A 17605-nucleotide genomic window follows, 5' to 3' on the forward strand; every position below is an offset into this window, starting at 1 on the left:
GAAATGATTTCTACTCAAATGAACCCTTTTTGCAAAATTAGGATAACAAAAGACTTGGTAGAAAAAACACACAATGCTCTAATCTATACCTTGCAGTTTGCATGCAGCTCTTTGATAAAAGTTAACAGCTGACTGTTCTTTTTTAAGTTCAAAATATTTTATTGAAATTTGATTATTGACAATAACAAAGACAGTACATAAAATATTATGATTTGGCAATAATACCTTAACAGCAATAGATACATTAATTAAATTCAATGAAAAATTACATTAGGTAGAGAAACATTACATATTCAAAAGAAACGTAAAAAGGGGAGGGAAGAAGGGACAATAATAACAAATATTGCAAAAAATGAATATAGAGCTACTATATCCTATAACAAGAATAATCTAAATGTGATAAAATCTGAAGTTAAGTTATAAACATACATTAAGAGGATAAGTATATATCAACAGGTAACCAAAAAGATTTATAAGATACATAATTATGATTAATCCCATTCATGGATAATTGAGCACCTCTTCTAGTAAAGATAACCCAAGAGCACCATGCATTAATAGATAATTTAGAAACATCTTTCCAACAAAAAGTGATTGATTTTTGTGCTGCTGAAATTAGGAAAATTTAAGAGCTTTCTAAATCAAGTAGGTTTTGTGATAGTATAGCAGATTTACATATAATTATTTGAAAGGAACCATCTATATGAATTTTTTTAAATCTTTTTAATGATAACCCAAACTTCAGACCAAAATTAAAAAAACTAAAGGACAATCGAAAAGCATATGCCATAATCTACCTAGGTGTAATTTACAATGCCAACAATCTACAAATGGGAGACGTTTAGCTTGGAATAGGCGTAATGGGGTCCATAACCGATTGAACAGAATATAGGAATTAGTTTGGTATAGTGAAACAGGAAGCCAACCAGATATACTACTAAGCCAAATATCTTTCCACATGTCAATAGATAAATAAAGCGAAAGTTCTTTATTCCAAAAAGTTAAAATCATATCGATATTGCTGCCTTAGGTATCTGATAATTTTTATATAAAATGGAAACACCATGAGATGATTGAGAAACTGTTTGAATATAAATAGATAAATCAGCTGTAACATTAGAAGGAATAACATTGGGGAAGGAATCTAACATTGAACCACACAAAAATGTATATTTAATAAGGTCTGATTTAGTTAAATCAAATCTTGATTGTAACGATTCAAAAGAAATATAAGAATTATTGGAATAAACGTCTTTGGGATAAAAAATACAGCCTTAATCCATGAAAACCAAAAACTAACATTTCTATTTAATTTAATAACATTACTATACCACAGTGATAATTATTCAGTATTATTCATGGGAAAAAGAAAAATTAAGTGAAGATCATTAAATAACATTTTAGTAGATTTAATAATAACTGATTTGTGGAGAAATGTAGCAGTATTAGACATGGACAACAAAGCAGGCAATAGAAATGGGTTTACTATTGCCTTCTCTATACATAACCACGCAGGAGGATTATTTAAAAAGGAGCGATTAAACCATAATGAACTTTGTTTTAAAATAAAGGCTTTATGATAAAGAAAAAAATCAGGGATACCAAAATCCAGCATTGGGTTTAGGCACTTTTAACATTTTATAACTAATGCAAGGAGATTTGTTGTTCCATAAAAACTTTGACAGAGATTTGTCTACATCCTTATAAAACTTTAATGGAAATTGAGTAGGGATCATGGCGAGGGTATAAAAGATTTTGGGAGCTATAGTCATTTTGATAGAATCCAATCTACCCCACCACGAAAGATGTAATGATGACCATTTAGATGTTTTGTTTTTAATATAATTAATGATGAAATCACAATTTAAAGTTATTGTTGACTTTATGGATGAAGAAAATAAAATACCAAGATATTTTAACTTATTCTTTTGCCAAACAATTTCATGCATGGAAAGCATATCAGGAGTGCATTTAAACATTTAAGGGAAAAAAATCAGCTTTTTTGGTTAAAGTGTAGCCCGAGACTCTAGAATATCTTGTTATGATATCCATTAGCGAAGGAAAGGAGGATATAGGGTCACTAATAAATAAAAGCATAAGCAAGAGTTTAAGAATAACATCCTTAATAATGATTCCCTTAATATTATCACATTTTCTTATAGAGTTAAGGAAAGGTTCAATGGCAACTACAAATAAAAGAGGAGGAAGAGGACATCCTTGTCTAGTACCTCTAAAAAGTGAAAATTGATTTGAGACTTGGCCATTGATAAATAAACGAGCAGTAGGGGCAAAATATAAAGCTGAAATCATTTGTATAAGAGTATCTCCAAAATTAAATGATGATAACGTATGAAATAAAAATAGCCAATGGATTTTATCAAACGTTTTTTCAGCATCTAAGGCTAAAATACCTGATGGTAACATTTCTTCTTCATATCATCTATATAAGTCTCTTGTATAAAACATACATCAGCTTTGCAACTACTTAGATAATCTAGAATTGTTGTACGTTTCACTGGATGGCGCAAACCTTTAACATTTAATGAAACTACTTTAATATTATGAGTATTAGCCATAGTAGAGGAAAGGAGAAAAGAGGAAAAGAAGAGGAAGAGAAAAGATGATCAAGTGAATAAGAAAAATGTAGCTCCAGATACAGAAAAAGGAAAGGAAAAATGAAAAAAGGACAAACAGAAGACATAAATGTGAAAAGTAAAACGCACACACGCTTTACAAGCATGACCGGAACTGCTGGAGCCCATTATAAAGAAATTTCAGTATTGTATCAGGAAAAACATAACTGGTAGAATTCAAGTAGCAGAGTCATTGGTATCCATTGAATGCTGTGACTGATGATCTAAAAAATGTCTCAATTCTTCAGGACGATGAAAAGATTTAGAGAAAGTATCCTTCCAAATGCGCATCGTCGATGGATCGAAGAGACCATATTGTAGCCCAGACTTCGTAACTGAGGACGAAGAGCAGTAAATTCTTTGCGAATTGAGGCAGTTTCTTTGGCAAAATCTTGATGAATAAATATTCTATTCCTATTTACCATCAATGAAGGTATTTGTCTTGCAACTTTTCTGATTAAAATCAAATGGTGATGTCGAAGAGCCTTAAAAAACATTGGTTGCAGTTTTGTGTGTTGAGGATTCCTATGTGATGGTTTCCAGAAATTTAATTTGCGAAAGGCCAGGAAGTAGATTCTCCAAATATAGGGGCCTATGAGGATGTAGGGCGGATCGCCGCCACCCACATGGCGGTGGCGATCCGCCATACATCCTAGCCCGCCCGCCACCAATTTCCCCCACCATATTAGTATGGCGGGGGGACCGCGGAGGTCGGGAAGACCGTCTGCCGCTTTTCCGCCTGGTCGACAACTCAACCGGGCGGAAAAGGTTTTCATAAGGTGGCGGTGTCTGCTAGACAGGATGCAGGCGAGAGGGAGCCTTTCCATGGTGGCAACTCCGCCACGGAAAGGCATGCGGTTTTTGAGTTTAGGGGCCCGTTGCGGGCCCCCAGGATGTTGGGGGGTTGGGGGGGCACATGGTGTGCATGCACAACATGGCAGGCAGGACATGCATTTTTGGCATTGCGGTGGGCGGTGCTGAAAGAACCGACCGCCGCAATGTTAAAAATGCAGGATGCGCCTGCCAATGTCGCCGGTGCATCCTAATGTCACTCACGGGACCCCTGCACATATGGTGGGCAGTCCCTTTTATCATGAGGATTGCGGGCGGACAAAGTCCACCCGCCATCCTAATGATGTCCATAGTCTACAATCATTTCCCTCAACATCTGCTGGTAAATTAAATATGCGAAGATTGTATTGTCTCTTACGATTTTCCATATCCAATAATGTTGAGCACATAGGTGAAATTTTTGCCACAAGAGGACTAACTGCGTCAATTTTGACTTTATTATCCTGTATTTTGATAGAATTATCTGATATTTTCATTGACAGACTGGCCATTTCTTTGCGTACATTTTTTTACTTTAGATGCAATTGTGTCAGTATTAACACGAAGTGCCTGAATTTCCTCCAATATTAAACATAATGATGGTTCAGAAGACTCTACTACCTTCGATTTAGCAGGAGGAGGAGCAACTTGCTGTCTCGGTTTACTATTAATAGATTTTTTGTTTACCATTTTTCATGCAAAAGAGTCAAAATTATAAGTGCAGAAGCAAAATAATAATTAAAAGTGAAAGCTGTGTACATAACCCGGAAATGACTGGTGCAGCAGCTAAAATGGGCTGGGGTAGTGGCTAGGCCCAAGTCAGGCCCTTTCCTGAAAGATTAGTCTGCCCCCTTGACAGAAAGACTGGCTGTACCTGTGAGTTGTGCTGGGAGCAGGAACCAAGCAGTAAAAAAAACAACTTCAACGGCCAGAAATCCATTAAAAATGCTCCACAACGTTGGTAATTCCTTAATAAGTACAGTGACCTCCTTTAATTAAGTTTCCTGACAGAATTTGTCGTTTTATTTCGAAAAAAGGGCTTAAAACGTTTTAAGCCTCACACGCGGCAGCCATCTTGGAGTCGCGCGCTCGCGCGTCTCCAACAGCTGACTGTTCTATGTTTGGATTTTAACTTATACTCTCTCTGACAAAAGCATTAACCCTCTGACCTATTTATATTATTTACACTTTGTGATTTGTATGGTGCACGGTCTTTGCAGCAGTCACGTTAACCCTCTGAGCGACTTTATGATGAGTCAAAACTTCAACTAGACAAAGGTAAGGAAAGGTCTCTCTTCAGGAAGAACATGAAGTGCCTGAGTTACGTCGACATTTAACCACCCCCACCCCAAGTCAGCGCCCGGTGCGATGGAACAAGTTGCACCGTCCTAGAGCCGGCCCTGCTTCACTACAGCCACTGCCTTTCACTCCCTCCGGCGCAACCCACTGAAACCCATAGAAAAACTCTGCCTCAAAGGTCTTCTTTGTGCAAACAATAACACACTTTATTGATGTGACGCTAAAGTTAACCCAACTCTGCAAGTTTCCAACTACATTCCTTACTATATATGGACAAACAAGTTAAAAACATTTGGAGTTAATTATAGACCATGTTTATTTATTTATTTATTTAGTGTGTTTTGTATAGCGCACAGCTACCCCAACGGGGTGTCCCGGCGCTTCTGTGTGTGTACTGGATCTCACTCATGGGGAATTTAGCAGAAGAGGTATGTTTTCAGTGCCTTGTGAAAGGGCAACTCCTCCTGAATAAGCCTAATGGAATTAGGGAGCTTATTCCATTGAGAGGAAGCACATACCTGGAAGGTTTTTCCCCCAGAACGTACTTTTTTAAATATGAGGGTACACAGCAGATTTTTCGTGCTGGATCGGAGGTATCTAGCATTGCTGTAAGGGCGGAGACAAGAAGAGAGATATACAGAGCCCTTTCCCTTGATTGCACGATGTGCCAGGGTTAGGGGTGGGCGGACAACTACGCTCCGTTCGCGGAGTTTTCGAAGTTTTGGCAACTTCGCGCTTCGTCGGGAGCGCGAAGCTGTCGTCTACTTCGTCTACTTCGCCGTCGCGTAGTAGTTTTTCTTCCTCGCGCGCTCAGTAGCATTCTCGCGTGCGCGGTAAAGACTTACCGTGGTTCTGCGTTCGCTTTCTCGCTTTTCTCTCCCGTTTGCGTTCGCGACGATGTTTGGAATCCGGCCGCACAATCCAACCCGACTGTGAGAACGCGATGACGTCATTCGGACGCGCGACCACGTCATTAGGACGCGCGATCTTCTTACAGCGCTATGTTGGTAAGATCGCGTTTCCGAACACGCAGAAACTGCAATCTGGCACAGAATACCTCTCGAGCATGTTAAAATTTTCTCTAAAATGTTCATTTAACCCCTCAGATTGTGATTTGCTTTATTTTTTTTGTGCTAGGAGTCTTCTTTTTGTTTCTACTATTTGTTTCAAGAGAAAGGAAGTGACCCTAAATCTCCAACTTCCTGTTCCTGTTCACCAGGCTCCTCCCAGTGCTTTGTCCATGTGGTGTTCACTTTCATTTGGAATTGGAGCTGGAAGGATTACTCTTTGTGTCTGCTGCATCATAGCATTTAATTGGATTTATTGAGGAATTTGGATTTGAACTTTTCTTTCACAAGTAAGTTTGAGAATTGGTGTACTGTATAAATGTTTTTTTTAACTACAGTTTTCTGTGCTTCTTAATCTTTGCTGCAACGCGACCTTACAGTTTTTGTCATCTTCGCGCGCTCAATGTGCGTGCTCGGGGGCGCGATCACGACGTTTTGTTCAGTTCGCGCTGCCGAACACGCCGAATTTGCATTCTCGCGAGCAATATCTCTCGAGTTGCATAAAAAGCTCCCGAAAATGTAGATGCTGTTCATTTTGCTAATAGAAACTCCTCATGTTGTCATTTGCTCGTAGTTTGCTCGTAGTTTTTGGAGCATGGACCACTCACTGTTTCTGTCCTCTATGCACCTTGTTGTTTGAGGGTGGCCTGACCATGTGGGCGGCTTGGTGGCGGCCTTGTTGTCAAGCCAAGCATTGTCCTTTTGCCATAGGAATGTATTGTCTATTTGTCTGTCTTCTCTTTCTTTTCCTGTTTTTGGGGGTGGCACTGGCCCGGCCATGTGGGGGCGGCCATTTTGTGTGACCTTCCATCCTGTTTGCCGCAGGCCTCCACAGTTGTGTTATTTTTTTCTGCCAGTAGGCCTAGAGTCCCAGACATAGTCAGCTGGGATGCTTGATGTAGCGGTTGCCATTTTGTCTGTTGAATTTAACATCATTTAGGGCATGGGTGGCAATGCATTGAATTTTCATATGTGGTGTTTGGGGTGTAGTTAACTAGTTAACTCTTTGGGGGGGAACTCCAAAATGCCTTTGTTGTTTGTGTTGATGTGTAACTTTCAAACCTTGTAGCTATGGGGACTTTTTTTTTTTGCATTAAGCTGTGATGTATGCATCCTCCTTTTTCTGGCCATATAAGGAGGGATATCGGCCTGGTTGAGTTTATTTTTTTTGGCCTTTGCCCTTTACCCATGTACCTGTGATGAGTGCCCATGTGGACCTGTTGTGGTAGTAGTAGTAGTAGTGTGCCGTTTTGTATTAGAGAAATTGGCCTGTGTCTTGCCATTGTTCCTGTTGGCTTACTACTGTTCACATCCCCATTGCTATCTGCTGCAGGTCACTGATGCTGCATCCATGATGCACAAATTATGGATAAACAAGTTCCACTTCCACTACATTTGCATTTTAATTCTTTTCTATTCTTACTCTTACTGGATGTAGAAATACTTCTAGTAGTAATTAAAGCTAAAATAAATCCATATTTGACTGATGTTGTTCTGCCTTCTTTGCTTGTAGGTGCACAAAATACTGGAGCAGGTGTCTGTCATCCTTCATCGGCTGTTCTACTGCCAGACGGGCGTCCTTTTGTACTACGTCACGTGTGGTGTGAGTGACTAACCTGACCAGACATCATTTTCAGCAACTTGTGCAACTGAGTGCTGCTGCTGACATCTGAAGAAGATGGCCCCAAAGAAAGCAGGTACCAGGTCCTCCAAAATAGTTGCTGAGAAGAAGGAACTGACACTTAAGTCTGGTGTTGACCCCAAAACCTTTTTTGGGAGAAAAAAAAGTACGCCCAAGCAGATGAGTGGGGGAGAGGTAGCCAGCCTAATCTTGGAAAGCAGTGATACTGAGCATCACCTGGACTTATCGCAAAGTAGTACACATTCCACGCAAGAGGGAACACAGCAGAAAAGCGGTGAACAACAACTAGCGCCTGCAATAGTAGATGTTCAACAACAACAACTGTATGTATCAAAACAACTACCACAACCACCGCCTGCAATAGTTTTTCAAGAACCACCACTGGCAATAGTAGTTCCTCCTGAAGTCGGGGCAGTTCAGGAAATTGAGCCTGATGCAAAGCAAGAAGAGGTAGCACATCCTGCAGGAGATCTATTGGGTTCGAAATCCCCACCAAGGAAAAGGAGGGTTAGTAGTACATTGAGTTCTTCGCCAAGCATCCCTTCTGATGATCTTGATCTCGATTGGGAGCCAGAACGATCGGAGCATGAGAGGGAGGGACATCCCAAGAAGACCAGGCGAGAGAAAAGGAATGTTCCAGGAAGCCTACCACTTATGGAGTGCAATGTTCAGCAGCCGGATAATGATAATGACTCTGATGGTGATGATGAGTCAGACCCAGTCATCACAAGCATTACTCCTGGCCCTGAGGACATGGAGACCAACATTTTTACCCTATCAAGAATGGCTGCGACTAGGGATGTAGTAGCACGCATACCACCAACCCAGGCCACACCAAAACTACCTCCAGCTTCCATTTTTACAATTGCACACAGCCGGCAGCGTCCTACAACCAGCACAAGTTCCACCTCAGCGGAAGGAGGTAGTGGTACTACTGCGCAGCCACATAGTGCAGTTCAGCACACAACCTCCAGTTCATCCGGCATTGGAAGTGGCACCTCTAGCAGGAGACAAAAGTTAAGCTCCCCAGTGTGGGACTTCTTTACAGTTAGCGCAAATGAGGACAACATTGCTATATGTTCCATTTGTCATTCCTCTGTTCGTCGTGGTAAGCTTGGCACAAACTATGGTACCGGAGGCCAAATGACCCATTTGAAAAAACACCACCAAATCAAGTGGGAGGACCACCTACGTATCATGAATACTGGAACCATTAATGTTGGTGGGAAAGCAGTAGAAGGTCCACTCCCCAGCACTGCAGTGGTAGAACCCAGATCCTCCGGATCAGCAACATCTCTGTGGCACCAGAGTACGAGTAGCCCGGAGACACCAAGGAGTACGGGTGCGAAGTCTGCGACACAAAGTACTACATTGGGCATATCTGAAAGAAATACCAAGCAGCAGCGTACCATTCTTAGCATGATTAAGCAGGAGGGAAAGTACGAGCGCAACCACCCAATAGCACGTTTATACAATGCTAAGCTTGCTAAAATGTTAGCACTGGACCTTCTCCCATTTTCTTTTGTTGAAGGGATGGGTTTCCTGGAATTTGTGTCAACCCTCTGCCCAAAATGGAATGTTCCCAGCCGCTACTATTTCGCCAGAGTTGCTGTTCCAGCACTACACCACGACGTGCTGGAATTGCTTGGAAAAACCTTGCAGCAGAGTGCAGTGCATAGTATCCACCTGACAACAGACATGTGGAGCAGTAGTCAAGGCACAGATTACATGTGCATCACAGCACACTGGATCTCTTTTTCAGGTGTTAGAGACAAGATATCTACAGGCATTGACATTAATGAGATTTTTAATGATACTCGCAAACATGCAACTGTAGCCATGTTTGCTATGGAGAACTCGCATACTGCTGCAAACATTTTGGATGAGTTCAACAGCAAGGTCTTTGAATGGCTGCGACCAAGAGGCCTCACAATTGGTTTTGTTGCCACCGACAATGGCAGTAATGTAGTTAAGGCCATGGAAGATGGCGGCTATTTCAGGGTCCCGTGTTTGGCACACTGCATCAACATTGTGGTTCAAGACTTTCTGAAAAGTGAAAGCAAAGTCAGCAACTTACTGACCATTTGCAGAAGAATCTGCACGCATTTCAATCATTCTTTTAAAGCCCGGAAGCAGCTACGGGTCATTCAACGTGAGTGTAACATGCCAGTCAAAGCACTCATTCAGGAGGTACCAACACGTTGGAACTCTACGTATTACATGCTCGAACGGCTGTTTGAGCAGTACATACCACTCAATGCATATGTCATGACAAGATCAGGGGATAATGCTGTTAAAGACATGACCGTTGAGATGTGGCAATGGGATCTCATTAAATGCCTGACTGAGATGCTACTTCCTTTTGAGGTCTTCACACGTGCAGTCAGCAGGGAGGACTGTACTATGAGCCAAGCAATCCCACTGTTGTACATGCTTGAGCAAGAGCTGAAGGAGGTGTATGAAACGTACGAAGGTATGGAAGGAAAACGTGAAGCATTTAATTTTGCGAAGTCCTTAGCATGGCGCTTATCTCAGAATACAAGGATTCAAAATAAGATTTTGTCACATGAACATTACATTACTGCCACAATTTTGGATCCACGGTACAAATTATTTGTGAATAGTAATGCATTAATTCCTTTTTCTAAAGAGGATGTTTCCAAGTACAAAACTGTAATAGCCAAGGAAGCCACTGATTTCGAAAACGAACGGCTCTCAATTAGAGGCCTGCCAGTGCCAGCCCAGGACAGTGCAAGTACTACTGAGCATCCTACAGAGTCAAGGTCCTCTTTACAGCATGCGAGCAGTGTGTTTGCTTCCCAGCAGTCACCAACACAAACAATAACACCCACAGGATCTGATTCATCAGACACAAGCAAAAAAATAGCTGCTTGGTTTCTACGGAAAGGGATGGGGAAGTCCGTTGCTGCCGCAAAGCAAAAAGAGGACGAGCAAACCAGAGCACCAATGAACATTGAGCGGATGGTCCAGGCCTATCTGGATGACACAACAGAGGTGTGCATGGAGCAAAGCCCATTGGTGTATTGGTATAGGACAAGAAGCCAATGGCCACTGCTTAGCAGGCTGGCGATAAAGTATCTAGCTTGCCCTGTTGCAAGTGTCTCTTCAGAGCGTGTGTTCAGTGCTGCTGGTGCCATCGTGACTGTGAGAAGGACCAGTCTGTCACCCAAAAGCGTGGAGCGGTTAACCATGATAAAAATGAACCAGCACTTGATACCACCAGACTACAAAGTCCGTGAATCACAGCTGGAAGAGGAGAGCGAGTCGGAAGAAATAAGTATTGGGTTACAGGACCTACTTCTGTCAGAAGAACCACCAGGGTTTGAGGACGAGCTCCTCTTCCCTGACAACTAGCCCTTGCGGTGCCAAACGTAATCAACATCAGCCACAGGTAAGAAGAGAAGTTTCCTGGGAGGTATACTGGAGGAGAGGCTCGTAGTACTAATAGGACAAATATAGCTTTCAGTGAGGGGCACAGCATCTATCTGTTTGCATGTTACACATGTGGTCAGTTAATAAACTATTTCAATCAAACACTGGCCGCTGCCCTGCATCTAGAGTAAACCTTGTGACGTACAACAGTAACCCCACCACAAAACAACATCATAGCATATCTGTAGAAGTTGAAAATAAATAACATTTATTCATGTATAAAAATATTCTCCTATCCCCACCCTAACCCCAACCATAGTCCAAGTCCAAAGAATGTCCCGCAAAAATAACCCCAACACCCAATTCCCACCCACCAACAAAAGTATTCAAAAAAGGGCAAATCAACAGGGTCCAGTCCAATTGGCGGGTGTTTGTCCACTAAAATCTTTCTTTCCACGCTCCTCTAATTGGGCCTCCAGCTTGGCCACCCGGAGGAGAAGTTGTTGACGAAATGCACGGCACCTACATTGGCATCCATGCTGTGAGGGGGTGGCAGATGTTGAATGGCGGCGGTGAGCGGCTGCCTGGCCGCGGCGCCGTACTCCTGCAGGTGGAGCCTTGCTGGGGCCAGACGCATTGGAAGAGGCAGCCGCCTCCTCCTCCTCCTCCTCCTCAGCCTCAGCCACCAGCTTGCGGTACTCCTCCACAATGGCCTGCAGTTTCCTTTGCCGGGCCCTGGCTGCCAACTCCTTCCGCGATGGTTTTGAGGAAGGAGTATGAGTATCTATAAAAAAAGAAACAGAATTGTAACTGAAACTCTTCATAATTAATTCAACAGTACATTTCGGCATAGTAGCACTACCGAGCGCAGTACATACAATTGGTGTCTACTTTTAGAATCTATCTAATCTGTCCTCCTGCTTCCCCTGCCTGTAGCATTTGTTGAAGTTTTTTCCGGCATTATACTTGCCCTAGTACTGGGTGGCCTTGACTCGAGTACACATAAGAAGAACAAAAGTCTTTTTTGTATCCTTTTAGTTTTTCAAAGTAAGACTCTGGTTCCAGTGACAGTCTTCACCTATGATGAATGTACAAATACATTTAGGGGGCATCCACCCATTAAAAGTCAATGTCTATCCTTCCACCCTAGTTAACTTCTTTCCCTTTTTGTTCAACACATCCCTCAGGTCATGTGATCTGACTTTTAGTCTTCTCCAAAAGTTACACAACTGAGTTGGAGTCTGATGGAAGAGGCCTTGTTTACTCAACGCAAACTGGTAATGCTACAAAGGGTGTGTTCTTCAACCATTGTATTTTGTCCAGTACAACTTCAAATTCATAATTTCCTAATAAGTCTCATAGCACAGTGAGGAAAAAAATGTCCCCCATCCATCTAGTAATGCAAATAAGTTATCAATATAACTTACCACCGCCCACCGCTGAACTTTCCTCCCCCACTGATGCTCCTGCAGGCGCCGCGTCCTCTGTCCCCTCCTGGATGCCAATCTCTTCGCCGCTGGCCCCGTCAGCACTGGTCGTTAGTATTGATTGTGCACCTGTAAAAACAAGTACAGCTTTTTAGATGCCTGCACACCGCCCCCTATTTTACTAGTTGTACTTTTTTCACCAGGAAGGAAGATTGAAAAAACAGTTACGTACAACAACAATCGTTGTGGCAGTGTAACTTGTCCAAATTGCGTCCAATTTACAGCACTCACATTAGACAGAGTTTTGTTTTAATTTATTAGATGGTCCCTAGGGTCATCTAATCTACTCCTACTATAGTCTTTGGAAAGTTAGCCTGAGCCATATAATCATTTTTTGATCCGTGTCTACTGCTTTGCCCATGTTACCTTGCAGCTTGTTGCACGGTAAGAAAGACACCATTGAGGGCACATGATGAGTCTGGCATACAATTGACAAACCAGTATTGTTAGTCCATAATGTTGCACTTGTTGCCATGTGATGATGACTGCTAAAAACTGGCATAGTTGTATTCACTGTCTAACGTGCAACATTTTTCTCATAGGCAGATGAGAAGAGAAGATCGCCTTCTACGAAACAAGGGATTTGCAGAGCTTTCGAAAGATGTCTCCCACAATTCACACATTACTCTATCGTGCACTAGATGTACAAAATGTACAGTATTTTATCTTCTTCATTTTGCATGGTGGAGCAGGATGTTTCTCATTGAAATACTTCCAGGTTTCAACATTACAAAGCTTGTTAATTATTACAAAAAATAAAGTTTTTGAACTTGCACGTAGACTCTGTGGTATATTTTCAGTGTCTGGGGTGCTGGGGACTGAAACGAGTGAGTGAGCGAAAGGGTCTTCGACTCTTCTTCTTCTGTTGTGGCGTGGGTTGTGTATTAACATTGGGTATATCTAACTATCTTCGTGCGGGCGTCGGGAGTGGGACAATTGGCTATGACCGAGACACTTAGGTAGGTAGACTAGATGGTCATTGGATTATGGGTTCTTCTGACTGAGTTCTTCTGTGACCAGGGTGTAAGGTCCAACCTCCCTATCACCAACATCAACAACATCCTATTTTCTTCTTGTACATAGTTGTGTATGTGCAGAGAGAGAATAATAATAACCACAACAGTAGTAGAAGTATACTAACTGAACAAAAATTAGTAGGTAAACATCTGGTTGTGCATTTTTGTTGGTGGGATTGAGAGACTGGAGATTACAGAGGACAACGCAAAAGACAGGAGTGGACCCAATGGCTACAGCTATTCTATCATTCAAAAGAATACCGGTCCTTAACTAAAGAGTGGCCAACAGGGCAAGCTTAGCTACACACAGTCTAATAGTAGTAGCACAGAGACTCTAGGGGCAGAGGCAGTTTGAAGGAACTGAAAGTCAGGGATGGCATTGGATAGTTACGCAAAATTTGGAAAACAAATGTAAGACCAAAGAAGGTTTTGCTAACATTGAATTACGAAGGAGCATTCATAGGTTGGAAAAAATAAGGTGCGTTAAAAAGTTAGGGAAATATAATTGTTAATAATATAAGCACTGTAGGACTTACTGGGGCCAGCAGCAGGATCCGCGGTAGAGGAGCGCGCCTCCTGTGGTTGTCCCGCCAACTCGGACCCCGTCTTCTTCTTGCCCTTCGGTGGTGCTGACCATGTAAGAAATAATAAAGAAAGAAAAACATTAAGTGCTGTGAAACAAAGACCTCATTCAAACATCCTCTCAAACATTTTAGGAAACAACAATTCCAATAAAATTGACTTCGAAGTGATGACTACTGGCTTGCAAGATCCACAGACCGTCTACTTATAGAACACTAATCAAATGTGCCATAAACATTCTGATTGCAGAATACTAACGAAGTCAGTACCACCTGACCTACACCACCTATTCAATAATGCAGATGGGCCAATTGGTCAGTACGTTGGCATTTCAATTTTATTTTTACCCGCAAACATTACTTATTCATCAAAGAATTCTACACAATACTTGTACTACTATAATATATATTAAATTATTAATATTACTAGATACTCACCAAGCCCCACGACTTCAACACCTATCAGGTCCAACAGGTCCTGCTCCCTGTCTATGATGTCTGCCCACCGGTGGGCCAGCTGCTGGTGGGTGCGCCGGATTCCTGAGCGACGGTAGACTGCCCGGCGCACCTTCGCCCACCGCCGGTGACGCTCCTCTGGCAGGTAACCAGACCCTGGCCTGCCGCCTGCTGCCAAGGTCAAGGGGAGGTGGCGCTGCATGAAAAAAACAAGGGCGGCCACCTCCGCCTCCCCGAAAAGATTCCGGGCCTTCACCCCTGATGGGCGCATTCTGCCGCAAGGCAGCCGGCTCTTGGGCGCTGGCGCCTTGCCCTTCGAGCCGGTTCTGCTGCTCCCCTTTGCCATGGTTCTGGGGTGGAGGTGGAGGTTGAAAAGAAAGTTAGGGGGGAGCAGTAGGAGCTTAAATAAAGGAATAAAATAAAACAGTAAAAAATCTAAAAAAAGGTGGAAAAGTAGAAATAAAATGAAAAATATAAACTTAGGGACAGAGAGAGATAGATGATAAGTAAAAAAAGTAAGAAAAACTGTGAAAAGAGGTAAGGATTGAAGAGATATAAGGTGGATAGAAAACTAGGCCCAGAACCATAGCATAGAGTGTGAAAACCAAGATGGCCGCGCCCATCGCGACCACGTGGGTAAGTTCGCGCGAGATTTCACGCGAACACGCACTTTGTCAGTGCAAACAAGTTGTTGTGTTCCCGAACAAGACGTGCACCGCGCGAACGCGTTATTCGCGACCCGGAAGAGGAAATAGGGGGCGCGGGCGGGCGGGACAATTGAAAAAACAAGATGGCCGCGCCCATAGCCCAACCACAAGGGTAAGGTCGCACGCTACAATTCCCCGAACACGCAGACAGCGCCCCGACCACGCACTACGCGCTCCCGAGCAAGAAAACGGCTCGCGAACGGGACCAGCAGGCTACTACGCATGCTCGCGAAGCTACGCGAAGCTCGCGTAGTGCGAAAACGTCTTCGCGTAGCTTCGCGTAGCTTCGCGTAGCGCGACTACGCGCACTACGCCCACCAGTGCTTTGAATTGTGCCCTTTTTTGAACTGGCAAACAATGTAGCCTACGTCGGTGAGGAGAGATATGCTCTCGAAGAGAAATGCCACAGACCAGCCGGACTGCAGCGTTCTGGACTGTCTGTAACCGGTGGCAGAGGCCAGAAGCAAGTCCAATATACAGACTGTTCGCATAATCTAAATGGGAAGTTATAAGTGCCTGGACAATGGTTTTCCTGGTGTTACTGGGAAGGAAATTAATACATTTTTGAGCATCCTAATTTTTGAGAAGCATGCCGCAGTCACCGTCTGGACTTGGTTTTGGAAGGAGAGGTTAGAATCCCATTCAACCCCCAGGTTTTTTACTGATTTCTTGGGGGAAGGGGGCATGCTTAGGTCATGAGGATTGGAAAAGTATAAGTGCCAGGGCCCAAAGTTTTACTAAGAAGTCACTGCCCGTCACTTTCCAAGGTGGGGTTAGAATGACAAGGCTGCGTAGTCTTGATTGCACCTCATGCCTCTTTAATCCACATCCAGACATTTCCTGTCCCCTTATCTCACTCTTGCAGGTTCTTTTCATCTCTACTGTCTTCCCTTTTCACTTTTCTTTCTTCTTTCTCGTCCCACTTCTTCCCCATTTGTTTTTTTCTGTCTCTTGCTCTGAAGCACAATCTCCATGTTGTGGAGAAATAAGTCCCCGTTCCCCAAAAGGAGTGCCAGTGGGGTCCACCTGAAGGACTGGCTCAAATTAAGCACTGTTTATAACACAGCTATTTTTATGTACATATAATTACCTTGTCGACATTCTGGTCAACTATATTTTTGCTTCAATACTGCTGTAGCACAATATTGAAGACTCAATACTACACTACCATACTGTCACACCGAGGCTGTCTGTTTTTGCGTGGCAGCAGGTTCGGCTTCTTTCTCCTGTGTTCCCTATGCTGCCTTTTTCTCCTTTTACAGGACTGGAGAAATGCAAAAAATAACAATTGATGGAAAGAATTTTGAACAATGTCAAACATTCATCTCCAGTACAGAGATCTGGGTTAAATCCATCGGGGCAGATTTATGAGGCCCTTGCGCCTCTTTGCGCCGCAATTGCGTCACTTAATGTGACGCAACGGCGGCGCAAACAATGCGCTCTATTTACAACGTAACGCATCTAGGAGATGCGTCACGTTGGAAAGCCCTGCGCCATGAGGAGGCGTTCCTGCGCAGGGGGGGGGGGCGTTCCTGCGCAGGAACGCCTCCTAAAAGTGGCTGAGTGAAATCTATGAGATTTCACTCAGTCACTTTCTACGTCAATTCCTTACGCCTGCTTGAAGCAGGCGTATGGGTGACGCACCATGCAATGTAGGAGTGGCCCCTGTCCATTGCACGAGTCATGTCGCACTTGCGACATGACTCCTGCAATGCGCCGCCCGTACGCCGAGAGATGCGTCACGCATCCTCACTGCCTTGCACCATGGTGCGGCGCACCATGGGTGGCGGAGCTGTGGCGCACTGTGGCGCACATTAACTGGCGCATCCCTGGGGATGCGCCAGTTAACGTAAATCTGCCCCATTGTTTTTTTGCCCACCATGCCACCCCAGTTTGGAGCCAGCCATATGCAAATCAGTCTTGACTCAGCTCCTCCTGGGAACAGTCCCATGTGGCACAATGCCCTGTGCCATATTTACAAAGTGGCGTTAAGCCACATTGCGTGGCCTAACGTTGCTTTGCAAATATGGTACCCTTTCACGCACTTTTATGCAGGAAAGGGGCGTGCAGTGGGTGTTGCTGTGGGCGTTCCACCCCAACACCCATTGCTTTTTTGACGCTGTCTCAGATTTACAAGGGTCTGTAGATCTGAGGCAGCAGCAAAATCAAACTCCATGAAAAAGCAGTCGTTAGATTGGCGCAACGAGGAGAAATACCTTTATTTCTCCTAGGTTTGGCTTTTTCTATGTGTGCTGCAGTCTGTGGCACACATAGAAAGAGCAAAACACCTTTAATTATTGTTTATGTGCAGGAAGGTGTCCCTTAAACAATCATTAACCCTTTGCCTGCTGGTGACGGAACCACTCCGTCACCAGCCACGGGCGCGCTGTGCTAATGACGGAGTGGTTCCGTCACGGCCCGGCCGCCGCGCCTGCAGGGCATTAATTCCGCGCCTGCGCTGAGCGTTCTATTGAACAGGCGGGGCCGTGACGG

Source organism: Lissotriton helveticus, chromosome 11 (genome assembly GCF_964261635.1).
Source record: "Lissotriton helveticus chromosome 11, aLisHel1.1, whole genome shotgun sequence".
Taxonomy (NCBI): Eukaryota; Metazoa; Chordata; class Amphibia; order Caudata; family Salamandridae; genus Lissotriton; species Lissotriton helveticus.